This window comes from Prinia subflava, chromosome 3 (assembly GCF_021018805.1).
Source record: "Prinia subflava isolate CZ2003 ecotype Zambia chromosome 3, Cam_Psub_1.2, whole genome shotgun sequence".
Classification (NCBI taxonomy): domain Eukaryota; kingdom Metazoa; phylum Chordata; class Aves; order Passeriformes; family Cisticolidae; genus Prinia; species Prinia subflava.
The window spans coordinates 35,570,206-35,582,325 of NC_086249.1; positions in this window are offsets into that span (position 1 = coordinate 35,570,206).

Here is a 12,120-nt window from a genome sequence, read left to right on the forward strand (position 1 = left end):
TTTGAGACATCTCCAGGAATCTCAGGACCCAAGTCCTTAGCAGGTTATAAACCCTTCAAAAACACCTTTTCTGGGGAACACAAATGACTGCTCATGGCAAAATCACCCAGGAGTACTATGTGCAGGGTGAATGGTTTCAATCTCTACATACTAATGTGCATTGCAAAAGCTTTTTCCTATTCCCAGAGACCTAGAAATTAACTTATGTTGGAAAAGCCTTTTTAATCTCAATATAAAGCATAGGGGTGAAATCTGTCAATTGTTACATTCAAACACACTGCAAAATCCCACTTATTCTGTAAAACTTGCAGGAAATTCCTATTGCCTATTTCTGTTTCCCTCTAGACAGACAAAATATTTTCCATCCCAATCTTATAATTTGACTCATAGTATTTGTACAAACACCTTAAAAGTACTTTACCTTCTGTGTAAGCCAATAGCAAGCACTTCCTGAGTGCTGGCAACATCTTAGAAACATCTTGTAAAGGATGGCTGGGAGATTTGATTTCTGAATGCCAGATCCTTGATGTTGAACATACGACCACAGCAGAGACAAGGAGGTTTCATTCGTTCTTCTGATGGGCTTTCTCAGTCTTTCTTTAAGTAAAAACAAATAAGTAGGTCATTTGTCTTTCCTCAGATGACATTTCTGCCTGGAACAGATACAAGCGCAGTGTGAGTGGAGAGCTATCCTCACATGGCTGCAGGCACGCAATGCTGCTGGGCGAGTTCAGTGTCCTCAGCCACCCCTGTTCTCTCTGCAGTAGATTCCCCTCGTGGGCGCAGGGTCCCGGAACAGGGAGCTGCTGCTGCGCTGGTGCTGCTCACAGCTGTGCTGCTGCACTGCTGGTACAGGTGTGAGTGCTAGAACACACGCCTTGAACAGCCACAAGACTCTTGGTGAGTCAGGCGTGGTCCTGTTGCACCCCATGCAGTATCACTGCAGGGTGGTTTATGGCAGAAAGCAGAGATCTCTATGGTCTGCAGAAATGATGCTGGCAGTCTGATAAATAGAATACAAGTTTCACCATGGAAATTGAGTTATGTGGTGACAAATGTCATCAGCTACTGTATGCTGCAGCACTAAAATGTTACCTTCCTTTGCCATCCTGCTCAGTTTGCTCTTCCTTGCTCTTGTAAGCAGAAATCATTACATTTAGCAAGATGTCATACCTGCTTTTTTAAAAACTGCTTTCTGTGTGGTGACATCAGACTTTGTACTAGAGGTGTTTGCATTGCTAAAAATTTGAAAAAGCAAACAAAAATACTAATAAAATGTTTTCTGAAATGTTTAAAATGTAATTTTTCTTTAAGATTCAGTGTCCCACTGAATAGTTATGTAACAATGCTTAGATGCAGTCTTTTCTTAGTCTTTCATTAGGCACAATGAATATAATGTAAAGTCATATCAAAGGACAAAAACATACCACGAAACAAAACCCTTGTGAGTCCTGTCATCCTTAGGAAAACATGCTTGGCAGAAACTTATTTCTTTTAAGTTTCATTACAAAGTAAAAAAAAAATAAATTTAAAATGCCAAGTAAACATACATCTCCTCATGCCTGAAGGTCCACTTCCACGTCTCAGTGTCTTTTAAGAGCGTTAGGCCAAGTTCCAAGAGGGATTCACTCTCTACTAGAACTCCAATCCCCTCAAGAGCATTAGGCTTAGTGCCAGCATTCATTTACTCTTGGAACAGCTTAAATTAACTCCTGTTACATTCTGTCTAAACCCTTTCTTACAGAGCAAGAGTTGAGAGCTGGATTCAGTCAGTTAGTCTGAAGGCCACCCATCATGCTTGTCTTCCCGGATTTCAAATGCTGCATGAACTGGACTGGGGAAGGCAGGGGGGATCAGCTGTTTGTAAGTTGAGGGGGGAAGCTGGCAAGCCATCTTTTGTATACATGTCCCCATTTCACGAGAAATAGCGTGGGGGTTGGTCTGACTTATTTAACATAAGTACGTATGACAGTAAGCTCCAACCAGATGTGAGATTTTAGTAGGCTGTGCAGTGTGCTAACAGTATTTTGATTCTTTCCTGGCAGAGCTGAACAGGCAAGCTAATCGAAAGACAACAAATATCACTGCTTAGTTTTGTAAGTCAGGAACTGGACTGTAAGATTATATTTTGCCCAGCATCAGACAAAAGATTGAAATGGAAGGTCTCACAAAGCCAGACCTTCTTTAGCCCCTTCAAACTTTTATGATCTCTTAAGAATATCACTTCTGTTTTACTTTAGCAAACACGAGAACAATCTGTTTGCCTGTGATTACAAGGCAAACACTCTGAATCAGGGAAGGATATAAGGACAGGGAAGACAAGTTTTCCAAAAAGTGATAACACAAAATGTTCTTAGCACACTTAGAAAAGTACAGGGTAATTGGACAGAACTGGACAATCTTTAAAGTTGGCCAGCCAATACCTTGGTCTCTATCCAAAGGGTCAAAAGTCCTGTACCATGGTCATCATGGTGGAGGCTAGAAGTTGACTTCAGGGATTTCCAAAGCTGCTCTGTATGACTGTTATTCATAGAATAATTAGAACCTTTCAAGGTCATCTAGTCCACCTTCCTCTAATGAGTAGAAACATCTCCATCTAGGTCAGGTTGCTCAGAGCCCTGTTCAGCCTTGACCATTCCCCTAACTTCTACCCATCCCTCCTTCACAAGCAAAAAACCAAACCAAAACGAACAACAAATGGAGTTTAGTTTCAAGGAATCTGAATTACCTTCCTCTGATGAAGAATCTTTTAAGCTGTTAGTTTACAAAAAGTCCAGTTGTTTTGTATGCTTTAGAGATGATGGAAATGGAACTAATTATAGTCAACATTCATCCACTAGTAAATTTATTTTTCACTAAAACTGAAAATAAATGTGAGCTTTTTGTGGCTAGATAACACTATTCAGTTCATAAATAAGAGTTCACAGCAATCTTTACAGTTAGGAGCTGCAGTATAAATATATCTTATCTTCAAATATTTTCAACTTGCTAAAGTTACTTGAAAGCTTATCATGATAGAGTCCATTTAAAAGGAAAAGAATTAAAATTTATCTAAGATAAGTGTCCCCAAATACCTCTCATAGCATTCATTTATATTGACCTTTCTAACACACTGTCTTCCCACACTCTTTGTATGTAGTTAACTGAAAAACGTTGCTGATTTATGTAACAAGTTCCCACAAACTTCAGAATTACTTTTTTAAGGTTAAGTTGAAAATCGGAGAAAAAAGTCAAAAGCAAAATTCTTACTTTAAAAAAATTAATTTGAGAGTGGAAGATAACAGTAATGGAAAGATTTTAAAATATGGTTTCTAAGTTGGCAGTCACCTTTTTGTGATAAATATTTGATTTATTAAAGAAATGGTACACAGACTGTTTAAATACTAATGTGAATACAAAAGGCAGATCAAAACTGATGCTCTTGTGAAGGAATATTCATTTTTTAAATGTGAAAAGTATATTTGCTATTACTTTCCAAATAAGGCTATAGGTCTCAATTCTATGACAAGTTTCATATATTATGCCTAATTTTAAGTATTTTGAAAAATTCTGTGGTCTGAAGAAAGACTACTTCGACTGCATAAAATTAACTGTATACATAAATCTTCGAAGACTGGAGACTTTCTTGCTATTAGATGAAAACTGTAGTTCAACTGCTGTTTTATCTTTAATGATAAGATCCCATGGCACTTTTGCAATAACAGAGGTCCCCTGAAAATGTTTTAAGTAATGGAATTACATTATGTGTTTCAGGTTGTATTTTCCTCGTGTTTTAAGCTGAGGAACTTATCCTTCATTTTTCTTTCCTTGCAAACATTCTTCTGCAGTGCTGCTAGGACTGATTAAAAAGAGACCTATATCTAAGTGAAATCCAAGTATTTTGACCTTTAACCTGTATTTTATATACATACAAATATATGCACATTTATATATGTATTTTGCTTATAACATATTAATCACAGTATTTCCTGAAATCTTACCAGTGCTTCCTATGTAAATATGGAATTGTGTTGCTGAGACCTTGCTGTATTTCAGGGAGTGTTTCTTTTTTTCTTTCATTCTCTGAAATCAGTGTGAACATTGCAATCAATTTTAATTATACCAGTATTTCACTCTGAGTTTTATAGGAAGAGTTGGCAGCAATAACTATAGTTAAGATTGCCTAAGACTTTCTGCTGTATAGATTCTGTAGTTAAAAAGAGAGAGGGATAGAAACTGTACATAAGAGTACAATAAAACATGTCAAGATTGGCAAAGTTAATTTTATCTGTGTTACTTGAAAAACCAGAAGGATTTATTAGGGACTCTGACTATATATTTTTAAATGCAATGTGACTGAGACTGACATAATTTAAAATAATTATTATTATGTAGTTCAAGAAATACTATAAAGATGGCAAGGCATTACTTCACAGTATTACCAAAGAAACAATTATAGAATTATCAGTATTGTAACCTGTAAAATACTTTTAAAATATATGTTTTCTGGAAATGTTGAAGTAGAAGCAGCATCGTATATTTATTTCTTGTTTCTTTTCTCAGACCACAGTCTAAAGCAACTATTAATAACATGTTGCACTGCTACTGTGATTTATTAATGAAAGTTACTTTAATTATCACATCCTTAATACTACTGAAGATGGTGAAGTATATATAATTATTTCTGTGAAAAAGAAAGGAATAATAAAACTCTAAATTACTGTTTTCTGTAATGTAATCCATTATTTCAAACAGTGTTTTCTTCTTTTGCTCAGAATACTATTTATGAGCTATGATTGTGCCTATTTTTGTACAAGCACCTATTTTTGTATAAGGAGGGGGAAGGCATGATTATTTTCCATGTATGTGTTTAGTTGTTTAGTATTATCTAACATAATAGATAGACACACAGCTTCACAGTGTGGTAGACACACAGCTTCACTGTAAAAGATTCTGCGATCCTTTCATTAAAAAGTTGGAAGTCCTAATATGAAGTTCATTGTAGTCAATGGAATCTCTTTCCATAGGTATCTGCATTTGGCACCTGCAGAGCTGAAAAGCAGCTCTACTATTTGTGTGCATATTGTGGACAGTCTTGGTGTATTTGCTGCTGAGGGATCCTCAGTCTGTAGCTGCATCAAAAGGGACATTGGATCCGCTTACAAAGGCACGGTAAAAATGGCACTAATAAAATCCCTGACAAAGCTATGGATAAAGTTGACAGTCCCCATTTGGCACTAGTCAGGCAGTTGTTTTGCTGAGTACACCCAGAGAGGTTTTCCAAGCCATTACATAACCTTTTTCTAGAGAAGCGAGAGGTCTTGAGGGAGTTGGTATTCTGGAATATCCGAGTTGCATATGTCCAAGAAGCATAAGCTATACCAAGAGCAAAAAGTTGAGATATGCAGACTGTCTCATGTTCACAAGGCTTAGGGAATCTCCTGTGCACATGGCATTTATATTGTTTATGGGTCTCATGTTCCTGCAGCTTAGATGTGGACTCTCTGTGGCTGGTCTGTAATGGAGAGAGATTTAGTTGAAGTTATCCAGAGGATCCACAGCAAATCAGCTGTAACTTGATTTCTGAGGAGCAGAGGAGACTGGTGGGACTAAAGCATGCACAAGGAGGTTTGTGTGAAAGGACAGAGATGTGTAAGACATGGGTAAGGTTCATCCCACTAAAAATAAATGTCTACATATAGGGGTCTGTATCTGAATTTATCATCTTATGCTCTTGTTAATGGGGTAAGTATTCATCTCTGGCATGATTTGTGTCATCCCAAGATAAATGTTGAAATGGCTCAGTTGAATCTCAAGCAGAGAAATACCTGTATCAGTCTGTCTGACACTAAGGGGAACAGAGAGAATTTTTGTGCAGCTGTAAATGTCTATACTGTAAACTGCTTTTCTGTACTGTGTCTAGTTGCTGCAGAGATTCTTGGAAAGGAGCTCTTGTAGATCTGGATATCAAACTTGCTGGGCACATATGCCGTCAGAGCTGGCAACAAAGGAGATAGACAGAGTTTGATTATGGGGTGCCATCCTGACGACAGATGAAAGCAGGGATGTGTTACTTTAAGGTGTAACTGAGGGAAGAATGTTGCATGGGAGAAGTTGTGATATCCTCACTTCCTCCCTGTGTACTAACTTGTTACTAGGCTTATGAACATCTGTATTTGGGAGCACTGGAATGATTTCTTTTTTGTGTCTTGACTTACATGAAAAAAAAAATATATCCTCTGTCCGTTCAGACATTACTGCTATCATCTGCTGCAGAGAGAGTTTGGAGAGAGCTCACAAAGGTAGAATATCCAATGTTCCTGGGGATACCTGCCTACTTGCCTGTGGTAGTTGGAGGCATTTAGGAGTGCTCAGCATACCGTGCTAGATTGCCCCTGAGCTTAGGGAGGTGGGGTTCTGTGAGAAGGGAGGGGGTGACTAATGACAGCAAGCTATTTCTTGTTCTCCACAGCAGCAAGAGAAACTGCCTTTTTCACCCAGAGGACCTTAGGTCAGTCAGGAGCCTCCCACTCCATAAGCCCTGAGAAGTTCCAGGAGGCTGATGCTGGTGAAGCACTGAGGACCAGAAGAGTCTGTGGGTAACCTGCTGGAAACCAGGGACCATCCATGGTGTGTCCTTAGCCCAAATCTATCCATGACAGTGGTCTGTCAGTGCTGATAACGTCTCTGCACCCAAAGAGCCCACTGCTCTTGTCAGACCTGGATGGACTGACAGGCAAGTTAGAGAAATAATTATTGCATTATTATATTGAATAAATTGTAGGCTACCAGTTTTTGTAACAGATTAAATGACAGGATCTAAATGACTTAACACCCATGGAATCCCTTTTGTCTTCTTCTTTAAGTGTACTCTCCTCCTCAATCTCTTTTTATGTAATCTCTGTTTTATTATATGTAATACTGGTATATTCAGCAGCTAGATTTACTTGCTGATTGCAAGAAACTCAGCTGCCACTGGTAGGTGGGATGGTACCGGAATCTCTGCAGGGAAAGCAGCAGGGGACTCTGCTGCTCTGAAAGGTCAGGGTACCTTATCAAGAGCTAGGTATTAGAGCATCCATGGAGGGTCACTAGAGGTTGATTACTTTCTTTTTTTGTACCATGGAACACATTAGGCTGGAATGACTTGTCTAAGATCTTCAAACAAGGCAGTGACAGAGCTGGAAATAATCCCCGGAGGCAGGTGCTATTTGTAACATATTTTCTGCAAATATTACTTTATTTGGACAGTTTTTGGTTGATTATTGCAAATTTTAAAAAATAAAGATTTCTGCATTACCAAACTTTTGGCATCCACATCTGATTTTAAATCCAAGGATGTCTGTCAATCTTATGCTACTACTCAACACTTTCTTACATTCACCTTACATGTAGTTTTTAAATTTTCCTAGCTATAACTCCACTGATTCTAATTTGTTGTAACTTACATTCTGAAGAGATAGGACAGACTGTGGTCCCATAAAAGCAAGTAACAAGAAGATGTAAGAAAAAATGTCTAAAGCATGGGAGCTACTGCCATTAATGTTATGCCTTATTTAGTGCACCTCATTCTAATTCTTTTGTATATAATGATACAAGTTTAAAATTCCTTATATTCCCCAAGACTGAGACAATCTCTAAAACTTTAAGATGCTTGAAGTAACTAGCAAAACTATTCCAGACTTGAGTACAAAACTTATCTTTTGTACTTCTACATACACTTGATGGCCTAAAACTTAGTCTGCCTTATTCATCATCTTCATCCCCTGCCCTTAGAAACTGCTTAGCCAGAACAAACAGTCAATGTTCTACCAAGATGGGTTTAGACATTAAAGTCATCTGTCCTGCCTTCTCCTCTGCACCCTGGAGTTGCAGTACTGATACTGTACAAAACACAACTCTATTGTCATAGAGTAATAAATAATACTGTGTGTTAGGCTCGTGAATACAAAGTGGGGGTTTGTGGGTTTGTACTGTCCTCTGACAAATCAGAGAATGGTAAGATGTTTACTCACACAAGGTGTCTTGTCTTGTTTCTCCATACCTGATCTTACATCAGCAGTTATGAAAGTAAATATTACTGCTGTGCTTTTACACAAAAAGATAAATTCTGCAAGAGCAAATTGAATGGAATTTTGACCACTTAGTAGTCTTTAGAATCTGCCACATAATCCCCACCACTCAAATGATTTTAAATTATAAGTAGTTTTGCAAAGCTGTTAGCATTATTTTCTCAGCTCACACAAAGTTTTTGCAAGACTTATTATCTATGATGAATCACATCTTTTATTCATATAGTTATAAATGCATTAAAGCTGTCAGGTATAATTTGCTGCTTTTTCTCCTTTAGATTCAGCATGGTTTCTGAAAATAAGCTAATTTAATAATTAGGGAATCTAAGTTATAATCAAATTTATTATATTTACCAGACTTGAATTTCTGATGGGAGTAACATTAAAAATGTGCTCAAAGAGGAAAGAACAGGATCGCCAGTGAGCTTTGAATTAGCAGCCTGAAAAATATCTAAAAATGTTGTGATCAAGAGTGTTATGATGATGAGAGGAAGAAGAGGAATTCTGTTTATCTGTAGCTTTTACATGTCACAAACTGCAACGAAGGTTAGAACCACAGGCCAAAGCTTCAATTCAGGGCAAAGACTGTTCTCTTCTTACATTTTTTGGCGACTTACTGTGTGCCTTTATAGCATAGCGCTGCAACTCTTCCTACAAATCTCTAAATTTCTGTTAGAAAGGACATGGTGCTGTTTAGTGCCTGTATGAGCACTTGCCACTGTACACGGCATTACATACTCATGTAATCCCGTGAGTTCTGAATCCACTGAACTTCTGCTGAATTCTGGATAAGATTTGTGCTTGGAAGGCTTCTGGATCATGTCAGGAAGTGCTGAGTAAGAGGCCTTTCCAACAGAAATCTGAAAATGAAGTATTTTCCTTTTCTTGAAGCTCATGTTAGTCTCCTCTGAGTCTTGGTCCCCCAACCCTCTTAATCAGGCACAGATTGTGGTTTTTTTATTGATATATGTTAAAACAGCCTGTTTTTTTGGTATTACATCAGTTGTGTTTGTATTGTGGAGATTTTTAATTCCCAAAGGTGCTGCCTTTTGTCTTTGCATAAGCGATTTAAACTGAAGCAGTTCTTGTTTTTCCCAGGGACTTCTACAGACTTTCAGGTATTTAAATCTGAAGTTATGTTTCTTCTTGATTCATCATCTGTTAAATACTACTGGCTGTACTAAAACTAGCAAAAGAGTTAAGGATAAAAAAGAAGTGTTCCAGAGAACCAATAAATCATAGAGTATTCCTCTCCTGAAGGCTCATTGCCACGTAGAAATCATTGAGAATAATGGTCACACAAAATCAAGAAAGACAATTTTAAAAAATGACTGAAATTTTGCTTAATATTGAAAAGCTTCATTAAAGGAAGAGGTTGAGGTCTGAGCATTTCTAGCGACCACTTTGTGTTGAGGGGATTGTCTCTTTGTGGATATGCTATATCATTGACAGGACACAGTAAGTTAGCTGTTCATCTGGCTCTGCTGTAGCTGTAACCCTCCGCAGCTGAGGATGCTCATGTCACGAGTGGGAGGAGGAGAATATTAGCCCCTGGCATTTCACAAGATGTCTGTGCTACAGTGCAGAGCTCTTGGTGCTGAAGGTAGTTTTCACAAAGAGGTTATGGCACAGGGGCCATAGCTGGTATGAAGATACAGGGTCTCGCTCTAGAATTCTGTATTCTTTTGGTCTCTGTTTTACAGACATAGTTCTTTGAGAAGTCTTATAGTTTGAGGATGACAAATTGAATCTAAAAAGTTGAAGAGGATCTTATTGTTACAGAAGAACTAAGTGAACTTTCAGTAGAAAGGTAGGAACACGATGAAATGTCATAATACCCATTTCAAAGTCTCTGGATATTATTGTTAAGAGCAAAATGCTAGAAAATTGTGCTAAATACACCGTGATTCAGAGCTTGAGGACACAGTACATGAGTAAGTATTTCTTGCTTTAGTCATCAAAGAGCTACATTAAAGCATGACTAAGAGGAAAGGCAAGGCAGCAGTGAAAGGTGGAGCTGATGAGATAGCTCCATACTGAGAGCAGACCTGGAGATGAGATTGAAGATGATTGAATTGAGTTGATTGCACCTTGCTCAAAAAGTAAAGAAGCAGGGAAGGGTAAGAACCTTTCAATAATTATAAGCAATCAGAGGGAGAAAACAAACCCCAGCAGACAAGACGTAAAAGCAGCTCACATGACGCTGTAGTCTCATACCTTATGCTGTCAGCAAAACAAGATTGGATGAGTTTCTGCAGACTCAACAGTAATTGCCATGCAGCAGCAGCCAGTACTATTGAAATGCTGGAGCTGATGGGAACTGGCTAGGCTGTCGTGACTGGGAGCAGATGCCCTCCGAAGAGCATGAGACAGCATTCTGCAGCGTGAGAAATCCTTGCCTGTCAGTCTAAACTGCTGGTTTGTTTGGTGGACTGGAACCTGTATCTCTCATGAGATAGAAATTTTACCTTTTTCTTCTTTAGTGTCCGTAGATGGCCAGTTTGATTCTCAGTGAAGATGGAACACTCTTCTTTTTCGTAAATGCAGACTAATGGATATTAATTTTCAGCAATTTCATGTATTCTAAATTTCAGCATTAGGAGAAGCAAGGGTGCCTGCGTTTGTGAGTATATTCAAGTAGAAGTACAATGTCAGGAGCTTTTCCTCTCCAGCTCAGTATGAATTAATATTTTGTCGTATTCTGGTCATAACTGACCTTGAGTTGACCTGTTTATATTCCCCCTTGGAGAAAGACTGCTTAAGCAGTTCTATACCATCAAGCAGTTGAAACTGGGGCTACTTGTTTGAATCTTGCCTCAGGAGGTTTGAGGTTGCTGCTGAATATTTTTTGCCATTGAGCAGAAGTATGATTTGCATTTCAAGCCTCACAAGGGTGGCTGAAGTATTGAGGGTCAAAGCAGCCACAGTTAGCCCAAAGTTGCTGAACACAAAATAGCTGCAAGCTATTTTGCCTGTGCTGCCCACCTAAAAAGTGTAGGGGAGGAGTCAGACTGTTCTGTGTTTAATGGGAAAAGGACTAAAGGCTGTGAGTTCTGTTCTTAAATGCTGTTTAAAGTAAAAACTATATAATTTTACCTTCTACTCAGGAATAGCTTATCTAAGGACTACTCTTGAAAGGAATTGCTGGGAAGGCCAGTTACAGGCAGAATTTAGTATTGAACTTTGAATGTTCTTTGTCTCGTGGTGTGTATTGCATGCTGTAATGTTGCCTGTGCTAGCTTTTCTTCTCAGTTTGTTTAAGAATCATGTGAATAAAAAAGTACCATGAATTAAAAAGTACTATGTTTACTAGCCTTCTTGGCAGCTCACGTCTGTTCTCCATACCCTGGCAGGATTTACCCCTGTGACTACCCAAATACTCTAAAGCAAAGATCATAGCTGTATATCTGTGAAATAAGAAATATTTGGTGAAGTCCGTGTATCCTATAAAATAGGAAATCTGTAGTGATTAGTCCAGGTTGACATAATTTTCAGAAGGGCTGAGAAGGCATGAAGTGGTGTAAAGTGAGTATTTTAAATTTTCATATTAAAAAAGTGCCACAAATTAATGGAAGTGTGATCTCACTACCAAAAGATGAAGCCAGGAATTTTAAACAGTGGGAGCTTAACCTCAGGCACTGAAATCCTTATCCTTACTTAGGACATAAGTAATTAAATAGTTAAAGACATTTAGGAGTCACAACAACACCTGGCAACTCTACAGACTTGGGGCAGAGTGCCTGCAAAGCTGCCAGGTGGAAAAGGACCTGGTGGTGCTGGTCAGCACAGCTGAACATGATCCAGGCTGTGCCCAGGGGGCCAAGAAGGCCGATGGCATCCTGGCCTGGCTCAGCCATGGTGTGGGCAGCAGGAGCAGGGCAGTGACCGTCCCCCTGTGCTGGGCACTGCTGAGGCCACTCCTCCAATGCTGTGCTCAGTTCTGGCCCTCACTGCAAGAAAGACCTTGAGGGGCTGGAGCGTGTCCAGAGAAGGGCAGCGGAGCTGGGGAAGGGTCTGGAGCACAAGTGCTGTGAGGAGCAGCTTGGGTTTTTTCACTTAGAGATAGGGA